Genomic DNA, 13095 nt, shown 5'->3' on the forward strand with positions numbered 1-13095 from the left:
GAGCACACCAAATAGAAATGTAGAGTTGTGTGGGGTTTTTTAAAGTGTGTCTTCTTGTTCACTAAATGGAACTGCAAGTTTTTTCAGGAGATCTTGGAATGTGAATTGAATGAAAACTTCTTCATAATTTGTGTTGGCCTGAATGCACTTGTTTATATGAATCCATGGATCATGCAGAGAAAAATATTAAAGTCCATATTTTTTCCTCAACTCCCCTTACTTTTCTGTTCCAAAGTATTTAGTATCTATTGGATTCAAACTGGTCCTGCAACATGGGGTCTGGGAGGGACAATAAATATATCCCTTCTTCATACTGGAAGCATTCCCACGGTGAGAGTAACTCTTGATTGCATCAGGCAAGAAGCTCAAAGCTAAGAAACATTTTTAAGTTCTCCCATGCAAGTTTAGAAAATTACTTAACTTCCTCAAACAGAATGTCAGAGAGAAATATTTTGGTACCTTTTCTACTTATCTTCAGAAGCTATGTCCTGCTTGAAAAGGGTATGGGGCACTTAGTCATTTTGAATAAGTTAAAAAGATTTTGCAAGCGTTAGAAAAATAGTGTTATCACATTCATATGCCCTAAAAATGACACACACACACACCGAAATTAAAGTATATACAAATAGTGAATAATTCTAGGAAATACATGAAATTTCTATTCAGCCTTTTTGACATTTAGGCTGCTCATATTTCCTCAGCCAATACCCCTTTAATGTTTCTTGTCTTCCACCCTTCCCCATCTCCACCAATCCTTTCCTTCACCTGCATACTAAATAGGTTTTCTTATTTATCTGAAACTGAGCTTCTCTCTCAGCTGGTACCTTCTGTTTTCCTTGCACCTGAAATTTCTGTTTTTTCTTCATTGAGGAGAATACAAGAAAGTTTCCAAGAAGTGACTCATCATTTGGAAAGGTGTGCCCTGTTACTACTCAGAAGGAGGCTTGCAAATATTGCAGCTGCCTTAAGTTTGCCAACGATAAATGCAAGCCCTTCCTGTCAGTCCACATTGGAACAAATCCCATTGCAGACATAAAAGTTGGCAAAGAGTTGCTCAGAAAATCAAGAATCTACCATTTCAAGCTCCAAGTGTGGGTGGGTGGTTTTTCCCCCTATCCATAAGTGTCAAGAGCAAATTAGAAAGACAACAACCCTGGGTTTCTGAAAAACAGCCATCAGATTACAGCTGGTCCTCTTGGACCAGCTGTGGGTTTTATAATGTTTTGTGATGGGCCTTCTATCTCCTCTTTATTTATTTATTCATACATGCACAGCTCTGGGGAGCTGCTGTTCCTGCTTGTTGTTGTACGTAATTTCACTAAAACTATTGATGGGGTTGACAGTCCCCGGTTCCAAACATATCCACATTTTGTGCTCTCCATCTTTCCCAACATCAGGGTCTTTTCCAGGGAGTCTTCTCTTCTCATGAGGTGGCCAAAGTACTGGAGCCTCAGCTTTAGGATCTGTCCTTCCAGTGAGCACTCAGGGCTGATTTCCTTAAGAATGGAGAGGTTTGGTATTCTTGCAGTCCATGGGACTCTCCAGAGTCTCCTCCAGCACCAGAATTCAAAAGCATCAATTCTTCAGTGATCAGCCTTCTTGATGGTCCAGCTCTCACTTCCGTACATCACTACTGGGAAAACCATAGCTTTAGCTATACGGGCCTTTGTTGGCAAGGTGATGGCTCTGCTTTTTAGCTTACCAACCTATATAGCATACTTATATGGCCAAATCTTTGAGTGCTGACCTACTCCTCCCCCCCCCCCATTTTTCCCTTCCATGCTGCGGTTATTTTAATTTGCATTGGCGCTGTTGTTGTGTTGATATAAACAGGAAGATCCAACATTCAATATTAATTTAAGTTTTAACCAACAAACCGCACAAATACTGTTCTTCCCTGGAGGCCTAAGATGACACAAAAGGAAAAAGGGGTGAGAAAGAAGAGGCAAACAAGCCAACTTAGGCACCAGTTCTTACCATTCATGAAGATCTCAGAAAGACTAGGTTGAATGGAGGAGAGTGGAATGGCACAGCATTCTCATCTTCCCCAAAGCAGCCGCCTGGTGCAAATAATTCCTAATAATATTTACTAGACGCTTTCATCTGGCTAGACAGTTTACTATTGAACCCACAGTGAACTGGAAGCAGTGAGTCTTAAATGGGGGCAGCAAGCCGAAGAAGAGACTTGGAGGTGAATATTTCCCCCTGTCCAATCTGCAACATTTCTAGACAATACTTTCAAGGGTGTGGGAGGCAAAGTGGAAAAGTAATAAGCCCTTTGGGGTATGTGGTGTAATGTTGGGATGGTGGCAAGGTTACTGAGCCACAATTGCTGCAAAATACCATATTCCAGCAAGCTACGTTTACATGGGTGGCTAGTGCTGTAGTGTATTTGCCACAAAAACTCACGAGATGCCTCTCTTAATTTGAGCTGTTATAAATGTGCAACTAACTGTTGTGTGTTATAGTACTTATAATGGAATTGGTAAGATGGATTTATGTACAGGTTATTGTTTATGTTGGGCAAATGCTGCCCTTTCCCCTCGTTTATGCAAAGTCACAAATGGTATTCCATTAGCCTCACAGCTATTTGCTTTATTTTCATTTTTCATATGGCTCCCTCTTTCTTTCTTTTCCTTTTTCCTTTTGATTTAATGCTTGCGACTCTCTTAATATGTATTGACTGTCTGCTGAGCTCTCTGCTGACACAGCTCTTTAAAATGATACACTACTGGAGAAAAGCTGGTGAGTCCTCCTTTACGAGCTTTGACATATTAATTAGCAAAGTGGACCAAAAGAAAGAAACCTTTGCTATTTTCTATTTTAATTTTCTAAAACACATGAATATGGAGATTTTAAACCAATAGCTCCCATCAAAAGGACTAATGCGTGTCGGGAAGGCTCCACGTTCCAGCAGGTTAACACAGTGATCTTTTCCACTTCCTAAGACCACACTGGTTGCCAAATTATGTTCCTTTTTTTCCTGGATGTCTGTTCTTTTAGAGAATCTGATGGTGTTATCATTTGTTGCATGAACACCAGAAAAAGTTGAATTCTCAGGAGTGTAAAGTTGGATGTAACTCATAAGCTAACCACAGTTAACTGGACAAATTGCGGTGAATCTTAAGCTATGATTAACAGAAACCATACTTCCCTAAGCTGTCTTAGTGGCAGGAAGGTAAATGGCGTTTCCATGTGCTCTGGCACTCGTTACAGTGTCCCATTGCGCCAGAAGCAGTTTAGTCATGCTGGCCACATGACCCAGAAAGCTGTTTGTGGACAAACACTGGCTCCCTCGGCCTGAAAGCGAGATGAGCGCTGCAACCCCATAGTCACCTTTGACTGGACCGGGGTTCTTATATTTACCTTAGTTTTAATAACTATAGATAAGATTTGCCACATTTTAGGGTTTGGTTGTAGTGTTAACTGTGGGAGTTTCCAATCTTCTCTTCATGTGACCATGCAACCAGGGGAAGGAAGGAGCACATGTTCCCAAGTCTTGCTGTGGCACATCCTTGTATTGATAAACCATGGTTTAGCATTACTTGTGATCCATGTGCAAAGTTTAGGTATTGCTTACGTCCCTTAATTTGTGTTCTGCAGTAGATGATTGTTCACATATTTGGAACCTTAATTTATGATGACCTGTTTTTTCAGGACTCTCAGTTGGGGGAGAAAAAATGGTTTATGAAAGCTATACAGTGGTACCTCGGGTTAAGTACTTAACTCATTCCGGAGGTCTATTCTTAACCTGAAACTGTTCTTAACCTGAAGCACCACTTTAGCTAATGGGGCCTCCAGCTGCCACCACCGCGCGATTTCTGTTCTCATCCTAAAGCAAAGTTCTTAACCTGAAGCACTATTTCTGGGTTAGCAGAGTCTGTAACCTGAAGCATATGTAACCCGAGGTACCACTGTCTAGAACATCTTTTCCAAAACATCTTCCATTCTTAAGCTTTTGTTAGTTTTCTATACGCTTAATAATTCTAACCTTAATGCTTCCTCTCACTTTATCCAGAACTGAAGATTAGCTAACTGGACAGTGGTTGTTTGGAACCCCTCCTAAATCCCATCTTTAGGTTGTCTACTTTCCAATTCCCTGGTATGGAGACGGACTTTTGCAACAAGTTGCATATTTTGTTAGACAATCAGCAGTTTCTTTTACTTTTTCCTTTAAGAACTATTGCGTCTATGCAAACTGGACCTCGAGACTTGTTAATTTTCAAGAAACTTCAACTCTAGCCAACTTTATTGGACTTTATTCTCCTGTTTAAATTCAGACGATAATAAAATCCTGGTGCACCATCTTGTCCAGCATACTATTATAATAAATAATAATAAAATTTTATTTATATCCTGCCCTCCCCAGCCGAAGCCAGGCTCAGAGCAGCTAACAACAGTAAAATGATACAATATACTAAAATCATTTCATTATAGAAGCAATTCAAATCAGATTAATGGCAACCATTGGGCTAGAGATTCTGTGAAGATTGCCAAAGGAGGGAATCAGGCTGTGCCCTGACCAAAGGCCTGGTGGAACAGCTCTGTCTTGCAGGCCCTGCGGAAAGATGTCAAGTTCCGCAGGGCCCTAGTCTCTTGTGACAGAGCATTCCACCAGATCGGAGCCACAGCTTGAAAAGCCCTGGCTCTGGTTGAGGCCAGCCAAACCTCCCTGTGGCCCGGGACCTCCAAGATGCTTTTATTTGAAGACCGTAAGGTCCTCTGTGGGAGATACGAGGAGAGGCGGTCCCGTATTCTCACAATGGCCAGCCAGATGTTTGTGGGAAACCCGTGAGCAGAACCTTAGCACTCTTCCCGCCCTCCACTGTTTCTGACAACTGGCATGATACCAGTTCAAGCACGGCATCTTTTCTACATCTTCCCTAACGAAGTCAGACAGAAATAATTAATTTGGATACTCTGAAATATCCTTCTCATCCTTTAGAACTCTTTTCACTCCTTTGTCAACTAACGATCAAACCACCATCCTGTCCAGCTCCCCCCGATATATTCTAAAGATTTCTTCCTGTTGGTCTTAATGTTTTTAGCAATAAGGTAAAGGTAAAGGGACCCCTGACCATTAGGTCCAGTCGTGACCGACTCTGGGGTTGCAGCGCACATTTCGCTTTATTGGCCGAAGGGAGCCGGCGTACAGCTTCCGGGTCATGTGACCAGCATGACTAAGCCGCTTCTGGTGAACCAGAGCAGCGCATGGAAACACCGTTTACCTTCCCGCCAGAGTGGTACCTATTTATCTACTTGCACTTTGACGTGCTTTTGACCTGCTAGGTTGGCAGGAGCAGGGACCGAGCAACGGGAGCTCACCCCGTCGCGGGGATTTGAACTGCCGACCTTCTGATCGACAAGTCCTTGGCTCTGTGGTTTAACCGACAGTGCCACCCATGTCCCTCTGTTTTTAGCAATATGTGACTCCAAATTCTTTCTTTTTTTGTACTCCTATCATCAACAGACAGAGTTTTGGCAGAGTTTGTGCTGCTCCTTATTCTCATTTGGGGAAGGCTTCCATTTTCTGAAGTCAGCCTTTCTGCTTTTTATAGCTTCCTTGCCTCTGTTCATTAATCACGCTGGCATCATCTTTAATTTTTTTTTTTTAGTACATTTCCTAATCTGTTGATATACATTCTAGCTGAGCTTCTATCATAATGATTTAAAATAGCTTTCCAAGTGCCTTGGAGAAAGTTAGCCCATTTAGTTCTCCCTTTCAGCTTCCTTCTAAATAATCACCCGCTTTTGAAATAAAATGCGACGGTGTTGGACTTTCTTCCCAACTTTTCATGTGCATCTGATAGGGAATAGAGTCTAGCAGGAAGTGAGAAAAGGAAGGACTGGAGTCAATGTGTAAGTCAAACTTCTCCGCCAGATGTTCTTGGACCATATCTCTCATCACCTCTGACGGTTGGAGGGTGATGGTGTTGGTGGTTCACTCCCATTATGAATGAATGAATCTTTATTTGCATCAGCCATTGGCCATAGAAATAAAACAACAGAATATACAAAGAATAGAAATAAAAAGTCAATTATATAAAATACATTTTACGGTTTTGAATCAATAGTCAAATAGTAGATCTTATTCTGATTGCCCCTGCTAAAAACCTTGCAACCTCTGCTGTCACCTGCTCATCTTCATCTGCCAAGAGAAAGGACACTGTGGCAGTGGTTGGGTGACCCGGAATGGACAATAAAAGAGGGGTGATAATCTCATTTCTCAAGGCTTTATGCCAGAAGGGCGTGCACCACCAATTTGGTACTGCCATCTCCACAGGGACATAAGTGTTTTTTGTGTGGAATCTGTTGGAATCGTTCCTCAAGTACCGCCGAGGGCAATACATTCAATCTTGCGAGAGTAAAAGCGTGCCTCTATTTTAGAATTGCTAGGTTATGCAGATAGGGTGCCAGAGAGCCAAAATGAGTAGGTGGTAAATAGTCGTACCATGGGCAAAATTTCCTTATTGTGGCCAAGTTGTTCTGACGCTTGATATCATTTAGGCGCTGACAAATTAGACTGTTTGCTTTACTAAAACCCAAAGTGAGTAGCTGTTGTGGTGATAAACCACAATTGTAAAGTTTTTGATAGACAATTGTAGTCCAGGTGCTCTTGTGACAATCTTGCAGCACTAGGGATATTAGACCAGGAGGATTTGAGTTTAGGTGAAGCCAGTAGTTAAGTGTCCAGATCTGTAATTCTACCGAGGGAATTATCTTTTCTTCCCTCCATCCTAGCCCTGTCCAAGAACGGCCATAGCTGGAGTATTAGTCACAGCTGGTAAAAAAACCCAAAAACTCTCCCTTGACCACTGAGGACACCTTTGCTTCCAGTGACAGTGTTGAATCTAAGAGGTGCCCTCAAGCTACATACTTGCTCCTTCAGGGAGAGTGCAGCTCTGTCAAGAACAGGCAATCTGCCAGTTTCCCAAACTTGGGAACTGCTTGCCCATGGGGCTTCTGGCTTATTAGGATTCACCTTCAGTTTGTTGGCCCATCACCAACCCCTCACCACCTTCAAGCAACTGTTTAAAACCATTGGGGTCAAGATGGAAGCCCATATGCCAGGGGGCTGACTTACAGTCATTCAGAGTCACTCTGTGTTAATGGTCTTGCGGATAGGAATGACACCACTGAAGGAGAGTGCCACCTTTTCCCACTGAGCTGGTCCAGGAAGACAGCATGGTCAGCCATCTTGAATACCTCTGAGAGATCAAGTAACAACAGCAGGATTGCACTCCCCCTGTCAGGATTTACAATCTCTCCCTCCCACCAAGAGACAACAGGCTGATGCTTTTATAACGTCCAGTAGCTCAGTCCGAGCACACAGCTCAATCTTCCTCACTAGATAGGTCAGTTGAGCCCACTGGAGTGTGGGAGCTTTTCCAACAGGAAATACGCCATCGGCTGCTGCTCCTCTTGTGGGCTTGACACCAAGCCTAAACTCTGCCCAATCTCCAAAAGTGAGGAGATTCCGGAACAGACCGTCCAGCTTGCATCTCCTCCTCTGAAAGCGTGTCTGAAAGTTGCGGCTCCTCTGCCTGCCTTAAATTTCCCTGTGAGAAGGGACTTGCTTCACTCTCTGCCTGTGAAGAAAGCAAACCTCCATCTCTTTCTGCCTCCCCGCTCCTTGGGCCTCGGATCCCTCAATTTCACTCTGGGAAGGAACATTTCTGACACCCCCATCCATCAGAGCATAGCTGTCAAGTGTCCCTTATTTGAAGGTACAGTCCCTTATTCCAGCGCCATGTCCCGCTGCTGTCCCTTAATGATGGGTGTCCCTTAAATGATGTCCCTTAAATTTCAAAGGAAGCAGCTCCTCTCCCTCCCTCCCTCCCTGCCGGCCAGGGAGGAGGGAGGCTCCAACTGTGTTGCTTGGCTGTGTTGCTCACCCAATAAGAAGTCTAAGAACGACTGCGGGGTGGAGCTTGCATGCCTTGTGTGTGGCTAGTTAATGCAAGCTGAGGGGTTTTTTGAATGCTGGACGCCATTTTGTTGCACGTGCTGCTGCAAACTTTGCCGTGCAAAGCCAGGCCGGGGAGCCATCTTAAGTTGAGGCTGCATAGGCCTTGTGGTGCATGTGATTCAGATTCTATTCAGTTGAACCTCTGGTTACAAAGTTGGTTGGGCAGTGTTCTCAAAGCTACCAGCATGAGTTTGACCAGACTGCAGGAGGACAGGAAGACTGGAGTCCCTGGAACAGGTGAGGCTGCAGGTCCCTTATTTTGGCTGCTGGTCCCTTATTTTCAAATCTGTAAGTTGACAGCTATGCATCAGAGTGACCAGGGCCAATTCATCTCCAAAGCCAGTCAAGATGATCTGTATCTTCCAAGAATGTTTGTAGCATGGCCACTACTCTCTCAGTCAACTTACCCAGAAAAGAAGTGTTGGCCACTGACCTATAATTGTCCAGTGCAATTTGCTCTGAAGTTCTTACCTTTAAGGAAGTTGTATAATAATCTCTCTTAAAACCAGAGGCATCTCTCCTTCTAGTAATAAGACATTTACTAGTCTGAACCCATGCAGTGAAACCTCCCTGGCTAGCTTTAATCGGCCAAGGGTCGAGAGATCATGAGGATGGATGCATATCAGCAAGTACTTTGTCCATGTTCTCAGACTGCATTAACTGAAATTGATCCCACAAAACTCTCTCAGATAGCATATTGGACACCTCATTTGGACTTGCTATAATATCAGCATCAAGGTCACTGTGAAGTCAAGCAATTTTACCCTCAAATGCAGGCAAACGAGTCACGCTGGGTAGCCAAATATCTAGTGCTTGATGGACTGAAGCACATGTCAAAAGTCCTCGGACAACTTTAGAAAGCTCCATCTCTTGCAAATCACCCCATATCTTGGAAATCATGAATTATATGCAATTCTGCTCATCAAAGGGTGCTCAAATGGGAAACTCTCTCACAGCACCTGGCTGCAAAGCACCTGCAAAATTCCCAAATGATCTCAGCTTGGCAAATAAACATTTCATTTCTGTATGAAAATCCTCTTATATTCAAAAAGACTTGAATCTTGCAGATACATTTTTAAAACTCCTCTGCTGTTAGGCTGCCTTCTAGTCTTTTAAGAAGTTGCATACCCTATACAAACATGCTGACTTTAGAACAACAACAAAATTATGAAATCTTCTGAACAAAGGGAGGGAGGAAAATAGCCTTGGCAGCTTATGCACCATGTCAGAACATGCTTCTGTTGCAGCAAAGCCATTTAGAATTGTGGAGTGCTTTTTAATTTGCTCTGCATTACCCCACCATTGACCTCTGTCTCTTAGCTCTATGCCTCTAGTCAGTGAGTGTCTTTTCAAGTTCCCGTCCTGGTTGAGAGGTCAGCAGATATGCAGGAGGAAAGCCGTGGGTGGAGGTTTGTGGGGGGGGGGGGGTCTCTTCCATAGAGACTTGAAAAGTTGGCTCTCGTCACTGGCAAACGCTGTGAGCTACTGCATGCCAATAAAGAAACCTGCAGTTGCTGATGAGTTCCTAATTTTCCTTAATCCTTTCCCTGCAGATGCTAGATTTTTTTTCTGCTTGTGACACTCCTCTGGCAGTGGGCATGCTGGAACCACTGATGCCTTGGACTTAATGAAGTTGGAACACTTCCCAGATAATACATCTGCCCTCCTAGTTTTATACCTCAGAGGACAGGAGGAAGATTAACAGAGTACTACTTTACTCTAGTTGTGATGCAGACTTGTAGAATTGGCTACTGTCAAATGCTCAGCAAACAGGGTGGTGGTGGTTCACTCCCATTACCTTACCTTTTCACTCGGCAGGTAGAATGCTCATAAAGGTAAAGGTTAAGTCAAGTCGCAAACAACTCTGGGGTTGCGGCACTCTTCTCACTTTACTGGCCAAAGGAGCCAATGTTTGTCCGCAGACAGTTTTTCCGGGTCATGTGGCCAGCATGACAAAGCCGCTTCTGGCAAACCAGAGCAGCGCACGGAAACGCCATTTACCTTCCAGCCGGAGTGGTACCTATTTATCTACTTGCACTTTGATGTGCTTTCAAATTGCTAGGTTGGCAGGAGCAGGGACCAAGCAACGGGAGCTTACCCCATCGTGGGGATTCGAACTGCCGACCTTCTGATTGGCAAGCCGATCGGCTCAATGGTTTAGACCACAGCGCCACCCGCTCATACCATGATGTTAAAGATCCTCTTGAAGCCTTCTTCTTAATACACTACCTTCTCATAATCAACAAAAATTTTGCATGGGGGCAATCAATCAGGCAGCTCTTTCATTCACTTTCTGAACTGAGTTTTAGTTTAACTCAGTGTTTCTGAAACTTGGGTCTCTAGATGTTTTGGGACTACAATTCCCATCATCCCTAGCTAGCAAGACCAGGGGTCTGGGATTATGGGATTTGATGTCCAAAAGCAGCTCAAGACCCAAGTTTGGGAAACACTCATTTAACTTCCTTGTGGTACGCAGCAGTGCTTTCCCCCCTTACAGTGGTACCTCAAGTTACATACGCTTCAGGTTACAGATTTTGCTAACACAGAAATAGTGCTTCAGGTTAAGAACTTTGTTTCAGGATAAGAACAGAAATCATGCTCCGGCAGCACGGTGGCAGCAGGAGGCCCCATTAGCTGAAGTGGTGCTTCAGGTCAAGAACAGTTTCAGGTTAAGAACAGACCTCCGGAACAAATTAAGTACTTAACCCGAGATACCACTGTATTCGCTTTGTAAGAGAAGCACCCAAGGTGGTGTTATATGTGTGGCATTCTTTAATAGAACAAAAGATGGTACTTTTCCCATTTTATTTGAAGAATGTTACATCTGAAAATCCACATACTACATGCGGAGTTTCTCTGGTTTGTAAGATCTGCAAACTAGAGGAGTCATGGGTCATCATGTTTACATGGCAGAGTATAAAGTACCTGAACAGGAATAGGTAGCAGAGCAGCAGAAATTAACAGTAACAACAAAAATACAAATTCCAGAATGGCAAATGTCGCTGGAAAATGTGGCTTTAGGACCACGTGCATGTATTATCTCTAACAGAGAATTCGTTTTAATTTAAGATTGAATTTCAAGCATTTTTGCATTACTTAGAAGCCTGAAATTTCACAGATAACCATTTTAATTTTAAAAATCATGAAAGCAATCTTTAGGTTGATAAGAGCCATGCATTCTTTGTTGACATCAAACATTATTAATCAAATACTTTGTTCCAGATTAAAAATTGGGGATATACCGTTCAGCATGCTCCAGTCAGCAAGATTAGTGCTACCAATGTGTAACAGTAAGGAACCCCACTGCAGTGACACATTAATATAAATACAACTGACTACTGTCGACTGTATATGTTTAATGTGCAGTTAGGGAACTGTGTGTTTTTCTTATAGAACGTAAGAAAGAAGAGGCAAGGTTCAAGTGGTGTTCAAAACACACTTATCCCAGCTGTGCGACAAATAGTGTCCAAGTACCGTATTTTAGGAGCCAAGTAGATTGCACTTATAAGTCTGTTCAACTGAAGTTACTACAAGGAGTTGCCTCCAACTGAATTGCAGGCTGGCACTCACACATCCATCTGAATTACTATACTTATCTCAACAATTCAAGTTCAGGCTGGATTGAGTGCATATCTATAGGAATTTAATTTTACATCAGATCAGCTGCTTACTTTCACCTTTAAAAGGGGCACATCTCAGCTGACTGGAAGAAGAAAGGGACATGCTTAAGGAATCCCACACATCAAAAAGAGAAATTGTTCTCCATGAAATAGTTAAGCCTCAGACATCACACTGAACAATAAACTGTAAAGAAACTCATTATGCTGGAAGTGTGAGACTCGGATAAGCCTCCTCAAAAAGAGGGCCAAGTAAGTACTCCAAGATTATAAGGAAGGAAGGAAGTATACTTAAATGAGTTGGGTCAGCTATTTTTAGGCACAGAAGTTTCTAAGAGACACTTTTGCTGGAATGCTTAAAATGCCAACCATGGATACGAAATCTTTAAGCAGGAAAATATTCTAATAGAGTAGAAAGCCGTGGACCTCTAATGAAATGAGATACAGAAGTGCTGATACACAATTTGATGGACACCAAAGGTTGCCAACTTTTTTGGAGCTGTGGGCACATTTGGAATTTCGAGAAAGTTCTGCGAGCACCAGTCACAAAATGGCTGCCACGGGGCTGTGGATAACACAAAATGGCTGCCACATAGAAAAGAGCATAAAGAATGACTGGACTACAAAATGGTGAGGGTGTGACTCTCATCGACGGAGAAGTCACCCACATCACCCACCACATCGGTCCTCACATCAATTGAAATGTTGTCATGTTTAAAAGGGCATGTAAAACACAGGAGAGACCAAACTACCACAAACAGAAACTGAGCAGGAAGAGCGGCTTCTTGTGCATTTTGGATTTCTGATGGGATATATGCTGAGACCACAGACTAGGCACTTGCAGTTTTGTTCCCCAGCTCCTGTATTCAGAACGACAGTGAATATGAAAATGGAAGTTCACTGAGCTAACATCTGGACTGGTAGCCGCTAGATCTAGACATAACTTTGCCTAGTCCATTTTGAAAGCCTTCTGAGTAGTTGCTATCACTGGATAGTCTTCAGAAGTGCTCCATTTTTTAGCTGCTTCACTTTGGCAGTCGTCTTCTTCTTTGGCGATCACTCGTAGCCAAGTAAGATTGTCTTCCATAAACGCGATTTCAACAATGAGTCTGTAAGTGACTATGGAGGCCAATTCTGGACCCACACGTCTTTCCACAGTGGGGACATAGGTTTCCGGGTGGGAGTTGATCACGGTGTGGATTTGCCAAGTGTGCCTTCCTCTTAGCACATTTGTCCCTTGAGTTCTGAGTTCAAGTGTCTTCAAAGTCCATTACACCTTTGGTAAAGGCTGTTCTCCAACTGGAGCGCTCACAGGCCAGTATTTCCCAGTTGTCGGTGTTTATACTCATTTTTTAAGATTTGCCTTGAGACAGTCTTTAAACCTCCTTTGTTGACCACCAGCATTACGCTTTCCATTTTTAAGTTCGGAATAGAGAAGTTGCTTTGGAAGACAATAATCAGTCATCCGCACAGCATGACCAGTCCCGGTCCTGGCGTCGCCTGCCGGGA

At 43.2% G+C, this 13095-nt stretch overlaps 1 protein-coding gene across 2 annotated transcripts in view; it reads left to right on the top strand.

Moving 5' to 3' along the window:
* PARD3B (par-3 family cell polarity regulator beta) overlaps positions 1-13095 on the top strand; it is a 582358-nt gene that overhangs the window by 264168 nt on the left and 305095 nt on the right. The gene's annotated exons all lie outside the window — the stretch shown is intronic.

The sequence above is a fragment of the Podarcis melisellensis genome (genome assembly GCF_964234715.1).
Source record: "Podarcis melisellensis genome assembly, chromosome: 1".
In the NCBI taxonomy this organism is placed as follows: domain Eukaryota; kingdom Metazoa; phylum Chordata; class Lepidosauria; order Squamata; family Lacertidae; genus Podarcis; species Podarcis melisellensis.